The following is a 9182-nucleotide window of genomic DNA, read 5'->3' as shown; positions in this document are numbered from 1 at the left end:
TTGCTTATTATAGGGTTAACCCCTCACTAGCAAGTTGAAGCTTTTCTCACATGGTGGACTTGTTGTTTGTATAAGGTTGAGTTTTCTCCCGTGGATAACGAAAGACCTTAGGGCTTTTGTTTAAAATCAATCCACTCATATTTTGGAAATCTTTTAGCCGAACTACGGCGTTTTGATCCTTACCTTTCATGGAAGGTACGTAGGCAACAGGTTCATCCGTTCAAACACAAAAATAATAAAAATTGTATATTCTTTTCTCATCCTTTCAATCCATGTTTGCACAATAAATATTTCATAAACAAATAACATTTCGTACAACAAGTGTGAAAAGGGCTCCCTAGGAGTACCTAGGACGTTTTGGGTGCCTAACACCTTCCCATTGCGTAATTAACCCCTTACCCAGATCTCTGATCTTTTCATTAGTTTTCTATGTGTAAAACTTCTTAGGCTTTTGTTTGCTTTTTAGCCATTCCTTTAGATAAATAAAAGTGCGGTGGCGACTCGATTCTTTGTATGCTTTGCTTTTGATTTAATCAATAAATCATAAAGTGACGAATACACCGCTACAGGTATGAGTAACTATTTGGTCAACCTTGGTTCCTAACTGAGTAATCAATTCGTTAACATGAATGTTTTGGTTCATGAACTCCTCGTTTTGTTGGGTTTGAGCGGTGATAAAATTTTCCATAATTTTCTCAAGGCTCGGCTTTGGTGGTACAGGTTGCATAGTTTGATTTGATCTAGGGGCTTGATAACTAGGTCTCGGAGGTGCATTATTTTGAATAGGGTTATTGTTTTTATAGGAGAAGTTTGGGTGATTCCTCCATCCAAGGTTATAGGTATTCGAGTATGGGTTCCCTTGGGTGTAGTTCACTTGCTCAGAGTGGGTTTCGTTCAATAGACTGCATTCTGCAGATTGGTGTCCTTTGGTTCCACATATCTCACAATCCGACGAAACTGCGGCTACAATATTTGGGTTTATACACATATGCTCGACTTTGAGGGCTAATGCGTCCATTTTAGCTTGCATCATGTCTATAGAGCTTAGTTCATGCACTCCTCCTTGGGCTTCCTTCTTCTCAACTGTCGCTCGTTCGACTCCCCATGATTGATGGTTTTGAGCCATATCTTCGATGAGGGCACTAGCTTCAGGATAAGGTTTGTTCATTAGAGCACCGCCTGCGGCAGCGTCGATGGTCATCTTTGTGTTGTAATTAAGTCTATTATAGAAGGTTTGGATGATTGACCAATTTTTTAAGCCATGATATGGGCATGCTCGTAACAACTCTTTATATCTCTCCCAAGCCTCAAACAGCGATTCTCCTTGGTTTTGGGTAAATCTAGTTATATGGTTTCGAAGAACGGCGGTTTTACTCGGGGGAAAATATCTAGCAAGAAAAACTCTTCTAAGGTTATCCCAAGTCGTAATGGAATTGGGTGGAAGGGAATCTAACCATGATAGGGCTTTATCTCTGAGGGAAAAAGGGAATAATCTCAAACGTATTGCCTCAGGAGAAGCTCCATTGGTTTTAAAGTGTCTGCTAATTGAAGAAACATTTTTAAATGTTGGTTTGGGTTCTCAGTAGCGAGACCCGCGAATTGTCTCTGTTGCACTAGTTGTAACAGAGATGGTTTAAGTTCAAAATTATTAACTGGGATGGTTGGGTTTACTATACTAGAACTAGGTTCTTCATTAGATGGTTGAGAGAAGTCCTTAAGAGGTTTTTGGTTTTGATCTTCGGCCATAGCTCTCTTAATTCTATGAAAGAATAAACGTGCGCGAGCGTAACGTTCAGGTTCCGCCAGAGGGTGTACTAAGCTTAAACTTCCAGTGCTGCGAGTTCTTCGCATTGACCGGCGGGAAATAGCCTAAGTCTAAACGATATAACAACAGGAAAATGAAATTTGACGAAATTGGTCCCCGGCAACGGCGCCAAAAACTTGATGCGTGCTTTTCGCAAGTATACGAACGCGTCAGAGTAATATAAAAGATTGTCGAATCCACAAAGACCAAGTGTCAATCTATCGTTATCTATTGTTATGGTGTTTATCAAAGGCAATCGAAATAGGTGTTTTTGGAGTGTGCAATGAAAAGTAAAGTGTTGAAATAAAGATATAATTGATAAAGACAGGGTCGAATGTAATTCACGTAATTAATTGACAATCCAAGTACTTGCTAGTAGAGCTACTTATGGGCAGTGTTTCCTACTTTGAAAAGAACTAATTTAACAGGAACTGTCGCTTTCGCGTATTCAGAACCGAGTTGTACTCCCTAATCAAACCCTCTTATTGTCACTTATAAAAAGGCGCGCATTGCGTTAGAGTAGTAAACCTATTTTTAAGAAATATAGTATCTTGACTAAGTTGAAAAGTATTATAACCTGGATTTCTTAACCAAAAGAGGTTCTCACGAACCAAACTCTAAACTTATAAACGCGTCCGTCCGAAAATAGTTTTAAAATCTCTTTTCTTCTTTTTGTTAAAAACTCCTAATGAACTAGACAAAGCGCTTTCGCTGTTTTTGAAATAGTTAAAAACAATTAAGCTTAAAAAAGACGTTGGACGGCTTTCGATCTTACCCAACAGAATTGAAGTGCGGGAAAACATAAGTTGAAAGTTAAAATAGCCCTTAAGTGTTTCTACGAACAATTGTACGGATTACTGGTTCAATTACGATCTTTACATTCTAGCCTTATAAATTTAGCTAGACATGGTAAAGTAAAAGTGCATTAAAATAAATAAAAGTAGTGCGAGTGCGGAAAATAAATAATTTAAAGCGAGTGCGAGGAAATAAATAAAGTAAAGCGAGTGCGAGGAAATAAATAAAGTAAAGCGAGTACGGGAAATAAATAAATTAAAGTGAGTGCGGGAAATAAATAAATTAAAGCGAGTGCGAGAAATAAAATAAAGTAAAGCGAATGCGGGAAATAAATAAAGTAAAGTGAGTGCGGAAAATAAATAAATTAAAGACAAGTAATAAAACCTACTCCAATCGGAGGGTTGAATAAATTGCAATGCGGAAATGAAAATGGCGGCAGGATTAACTTCCTTCCAAAGTGCTCCAAACTCGATTACAGACTCTATCACAGACTTGATTACACAATTGTGGTAACACTCCAATGCGAAGCGATTACCACTTTATAAAACTGAATATATGCCTAAGTGAAACAAAGTTGCTCTGAGTTTGCCTCTGCTCTAAGTTTGGATGATTGTAAAAGTGAATTCGAGTTTCTATTTATAAGCAAGTAAAAAGATGGAAATGACTTGGATGCCCTTCAACTTGAAAATGGAGGGAAATTGTTTTCCTCTTGTGGTGTTCGCCACAAGGCCATGGCGCCCGCCACAAGGCCAAAGTGAGGCGCCTTAGTGGATGTAGTGGAGAATATGGGAGTTGAGGGAAGTTGAGCTTGGACACGTCATGGCTTGGTTTGTGGCGCCCGCCATTGGGTAGACCATAAGCACAAAATGCTGAATTTTAGGTTTTTTAGCTCTTTTTCACTCCTTTTCTCGATCGGGGCTCCGATTAAAGTAAAAACCTGAAGACAAAGGAAAACATACCAATAACACAACAAAATGATAATAAAACGACTAGAATGCATGTGAAATCGGAGTTGAAAATACGGTAAATTTTAGTGTTATCAGCCTGCGTATGTGTTTGCAGCCGAGTCTGTTATTGATGAGAAGCCGTGGTTTCATGATATTAAGAATTTCCTCAAAAGCCAAGAGTATCCTGAAGGAGCGTCAAAGAATGATAAGAAGACACGGAGAAGGCTAGCTGGAAGCTTTTACTTGAACAAGGATGATGTGTTGTACAAGAGGAACTTTGACATGGTTCTGCTCAGATGCGTGGTTAGACACGAAGCAGACATGTTAATGTAGGAACTACACGAGGGATCTTTCGGTACCCATGTTGGTGGTCATGCAATGGCCAAGAAGTTGTTAAGAGCCGATTATTACTGGATAACCATGGAATCTGATTGTTTCAAATACGCTCGAAAGTGCCATAAATGTCAGATCTATGCAGATAAAGTGCATGTACCACCAAACCCTCTGAATATTATGAATTCTCCTTGGCCATTCGCGATGTGGGGCATCGATATGATTGGAAAGATTGAACCTACTTCTTCTAATGGACATCACTTCATCCTAGTCGCGATTGATTACTTTACCAAGTGGGTGGAAGCAGCTTCCTATGCCAATGTTACCAGACAAGTGGTTGCTCGATTCATTAAGAAAGAAATTATCTGTCGTTATGGGGTTCCTGAGAGAATCATCACTGATAATGGTTCGAATCTCAATAACAAGATGATGAAAGAGCTTTCCAAAGACTTTAAGATCGAACACCACAATTCTTCTCCTTACAGACCAAAGATGAATGGTGTTGTAGAGGCGACAAACAAGACCATTAAGAAGATTGTGCAAAAGATGGTTGTGACGTACAAGGATTGGCATGAGATATTGCCTTTCGCTTTGCATGGGTATCGTACCTCAGTACGTACGTCAACCGGGGCAACTCCGTTTTCACTTGTGTATGGCATGGAGGCAGTCTTGCCAGTAGAAGTTGAAATCCCTTCTTTGAGGGTGATGATGGATGTAAAACTTGACGAGGCTGAGTAGGTTCAAGCCAGGTTTGATGAGTTAAATTTAATTGAGGAAAAGCGATTGGCAGCTGTGTGCCATGGACAACTATATCAGAGAAGGATAAAGAAGGCCTTTGATCAGAAGGTGCATCCTCGAAGCTATCAGATAGGTGACTTAGTTTTGAAGAGGATCCTTTCTCCCGGTACAGATAACAGGGGCAAGTGGACCCCGAATTATGAAGGTCCGTATGTTGTTAAAAAGGTATTCCTGGTGGAGCCTTGATGCTTACAACTATGGATGGTGAAGATTTTCCGTCTCCTGTGAATTCAAATGTAGTCAAAAAATACTTCGCATAAACTGACCCGCTGGACAAAGAAAGAAAGTCCAGGCAAAAAAGGGCATCCTGGCGAACCAAGAGAAAAAGAAAAGAAAAAGCTTCGGGCAAAAGTTAGGGATAAAGAATAAAAAATAATATGTACACCCAGTAAGTCGAAAACCTGCAAAGGCGGCTTAGGCAAAAATGGGTATCCCGGTGGATTGAAAACCTGAAAAGGCGGTCCAGGCAAAAGAGGGATTAAAGCGAAGACTACAGTCTGAGTTATCTGTACTTCATCGTGTTTCAGTGTCTACCATCTTGAAGGATATGATCGGTCCAATCACTCTTCTCAGAAAGCAAAGAATTTGGGGAAATTGAAGATCTATGACTCATAAAAGAATTGGAAAATAGTGGAATGCCGTGTTCACATTGCCAATAGGATAGTTTATTTTCTCTTTTGGCGCAATTACCTCTTCCTAGGAATTGCTTCCTGATGTATTTGCCTTTATAGGCCATTTTCAATCAATAAAAGTCGTTATTCAGTCAAATTGCTCTCTTGTTTTTTTATTTCTACTGTTTTGTTTGCAAAAAATGTCCGAATTTTTGATAAACATTGCATCTAAAAAACATGAAGGCTAGACAGTGACGTGCGGAAAGATAAAACATCTGAAAATCATTTTGAATGTTGAGTACACTTGAGCATATTTTGTCCATACGATCCCCTGGGGCATGTATGTCTTACCGTTTTGCAAGTTACTATCTTTGATTGATGGCTAAAGCAGATGAGCCAAAGTTTGTTCGAAGTAAGACCCCGTTGTTTCAACGCTGCCCAGTCGTGTAAGAAGTTGGGTCGTCTAAGTCGAGTTCAGAATTTGTCTTCCCAGCATGGTTGAGAGGTTGGGGTTTTCCCAACAAGTGACTCCCCAGTTGAGTTGGTTTCTCTACCGTTCCGAGAATGTCAGATCAGTAAGCATTCTCAGCAAAATTGTTGTATGTCCCCACAGAGTTGGAATATTTAATCAGAAATTGTGTGCTCAGTAAAGTGATCATTTGCTTTCCCAGCAAGAGTTTTCCTCCCTTTGCATCTTGCATGTAGTAATCATCATTTGCATTCGCATTCTCAAATCGCGTAGCATTTCCATTCAGTATGGAGCATTACGCCATAGAAAACTCAAACATATGCATACATGTATTAAACCAGATTGGATCATATCACCGGAAGAGACAGATCATTTTTCAACATCAGTGTAGCACATTTGCAGCAATTGCTCTTGGCAACATTCAGAATCGATAATCCTAGTGAGATTTATTTTCTCACCAGTCCATGAAAGGAAAGCTTGATTCCCTTCCGATTTAGTCCCCGACAAGTGTCTGCCTTATTTTGACATATGTAAATGTCATCCTTGCGATACCGGTAAGTGTCGTGCTGATCCCCGTAAATGTATGTACTTTTCTTTGATGTCGGCGAACATCATCTTTCGATGTCGATAAACGTCGAATTCAAATCATTGGCCATCGGTAAATGGCATGCCTCTCATGATGTCTACAAACAAAAAATCGTTCTGTCAACACCCGTGTGTGTCCTTTCCTTTTTTGGTGTCGGTAAACATCATTGTTTGGTGTCGGTAAACATTATCGTTCGATGTCGGTAAACATCAGCTGCTTATTAACCATCGGTAAATGGTTTTGTCGTTTAAGATTCCCCAGCAGATTTGCTATCCGTAAATATCGAGTATCTCATTTTCGCCATCGGTAAATGGTTTTCGTTTCATAAGTGTATTTCTTTCTTTGGGGTCAGTAAACATCTTTGTTCGATGTCGGTAAACATCGAGTTCCTTCCCAATCATCGGTAAATGTCTGGTCTTGTTTCGCTTATAAACATCTTTGTTCGATGTCGGTAAACATCGAGTTCCTTCCTAGTCATCGGTAAATGTCTGGTCTTGTCTCACTTTTAAACATCATTGTTCGAGTTCCTTCCCGGGCATCGGTAAATGTCTGGCCTTGTTTCACGTGTAAACATCTTTTTCCTCCCCAGTGAAGCCGCCATCGGTAAATGGCCTCGCTTTCCTTGATATCGGTAAATATCAATTTTATTTTGAAGCCACCATCGGTAAATGGCCTCGCTTTCCTTGATATCGATAAATATCAATTTTGTTTTGAAGTCGCCATCGGTAAATGGCCTCGCTTTCCTTGATATCGGTAAATATCAATTTTGTTTTGAAGCCGCCATCGGTAAATGGCTTCGCTTTCTTTGATATCGGTAAATATCAATTTTGTTTTGAAGCCGCCATCGGTAAATGGCCTCGCTTTCTTCGTTTCGTCACCTACAGAGTGCAAATTCTCCGGTTCTTTTGGTATTCAATCCCTATTTACCTTGAAAGTCTGATAGCCACTGCTTTCATCCGTTCAGGTTCATAGTTGATTGAATAGGGCAGCTGTAACACCTCAAATTTGCCCCCCTCATTCATGCATTCATTTTTTAGGTCATTTAAGATTTCATATTGCATTTCAGCAAAGTTCATCTGAATTACCTCTGGTCAACTGTTGGTCTACTGAAGGTCAAATGGCTAGGGAATAACTTGAGTTACTTCCAACATGTTCAAATGAGGCATATTCATCATTCGACATATTACTCTTGAAGGAGCAAAGGTCCAGCGCACAGGTTACAAATTTGGAAAGATGACTTGAACTGTCATGCTCGCTAGGCGAGCAGAATGGTTCGCCTAGCGAGCCATCAGAGTCTGAACTGTCATGCTCGCTAGGCGAGCAAATCCTTCGCTAGGCGAAGCCCACGCGTTTTGAAAATATAACAGAAAGTCATGGGCTTGAGTTGCCCTCAGTTGAGCCCACAAAGCCACGAAAATCAGAGTATAAATTCTAAATTTCAGTGAAACAAAACCCTAGAAAAGAGAAGAGCTAACAGAATTCAGAGCAGCCTCCATAGACACTGAAGAAAAAAACTCTTTTGCACAGGATTACCTCTACCAATTCCATCTCATATAAACCCTAAGATTGCTTTGCAAAACCCAACGGCGCAATTCAATTTCATTCGATCTCTCCAATCAGGTTTGCCCTCATTTCCATTACTTTATGCTTTCAAATTTGAAATTTCTGAATGTATGAGGTATTATGGGTGAATTTGGAAGAGTGGGTATCGTTAGGTTTTGCATGTGGGTTTAGATATGTATGAATGTGTAGAACAATACCTTGAATGTTTAATCACTTTGTTTCTGAGATGGATACCATAGGTTTTGGGGTTTCTGAAATCAGACTGTTATCAAGGAAGAACCCAGAACCCGCAGACATTCGCTAGCACCTCGCTAAGCGAGCATGTAGCGAAGCTTCGCTAAGTCTTCGCTAAGCGAAGCAGTAGCGATCGTGACAGTAGTTTTTTTATTTGCTCTCTAACCTGTTTTGCGTTTTGTTGTGACATGCTTTCTCTTGCATCCGTGCGCTGTTTACCTGATACTATTATTGCTATGATTCTCTTGTTTGGTGTAACTCTTGATTGCACCCCATCTTGTTATTCTAACTTGTTTGTTGAGTTTTTGTGAGGGCTCACATGACTCTTGAAGAGATAGCTTGCTTGGTATTTCACTTTATTTGTGGGATACCACTTGGAGATTTATTCTGATTGCTTTGCTGACTTGTTTTCTTTGATGGCGCTAGCCTGAGAGATCTCCGGGTTTCTTATTTCTTTAGTTGCTGTTACTTCGGATCTTTATCCGTGTGGTAGATCTTTTGATCCCTTTTACATCTTTTTCAGCATTTTACCGCTTTCTTAGCTGGAAGACCTCGATAGGAGGCAATGTTTTTGTGTGTTTACTTTTGTGCCCAAAGACCTCCAAGAAGAGGCATCAGTGCTAAAGACCTCCATGAAGAGGCAATTGACGGATAAAAGGGATTAGTAGTCAATCCCCTGTTATTCAGTGTGCCGTTCTTTATGCTCGCACTACGTGTCGATGCTTCAGAACCAAAGCCCAAGATCTTTTTTCCAGTCGTCAGTGGAGAAGGTTCCATCTTCCTGAATCCCCACTTTTTGTCATGAGCTCACCCTGTCCAGGGTTAAGAGCTATGAGGTCTTATCCTCATTACCCTTTTGATTTGCTCACCCTGACGTTCAGTGTCAGTGTTTAAGAGCCCGTTTGATTACCCTTCCATGGCTTGTTTGTCGAGGTTGATATGACCCCTCTTGATTAAAGCCTTACCCATGTATGTTCGAGCCCCCTTGTTCGCGTGTTTACTTTATGCATGTATGTTTTGTATGGTGTGATCGTCTCCCCAT

At 40.2% G+C, this 9182-nt stretch overlaps 1 non-coding gene across 1 annotated transcript; it reads left to right on the top strand.

Annotated features, from left to right (window-relative positions):
- The first annotated feature begins 1256 nt into the window (after positions 1-1256).
- LOC127133723 (small nucleolar RNA R71) lies at positions 1257-1363 on the top strand. The gene has a single exon (XR_007807669.1). It is a non-coding gene; the product is annotated as a small nucleolar RNA R71 (small nucleolar RNA).
- The last annotated feature ends 7819 nt before the right edge of the window (positions 1364-9182 follow it).

The sequence above is a fragment of the Lathyrus oleraceus genome, chromosome 3 (genome assembly GCF_024323335.1).
Source record: "Lathyrus oleraceus cultivar Zhongwan6 chromosome 3, CAAS_Psat_ZW6_1.0, whole genome shotgun sequence".
Taxonomy (NCBI): domain Eukaryota; kingdom Viridiplantae; phylum Streptophyta; class Magnoliopsida; order Fabales; family Fabaceae; genus Lathyrus; species Lathyrus oleraceus.
Note: the sequence above shows the minus strand (reverse complement) of the source record. Positions and strands in the feature narration are given on the sequence as shown.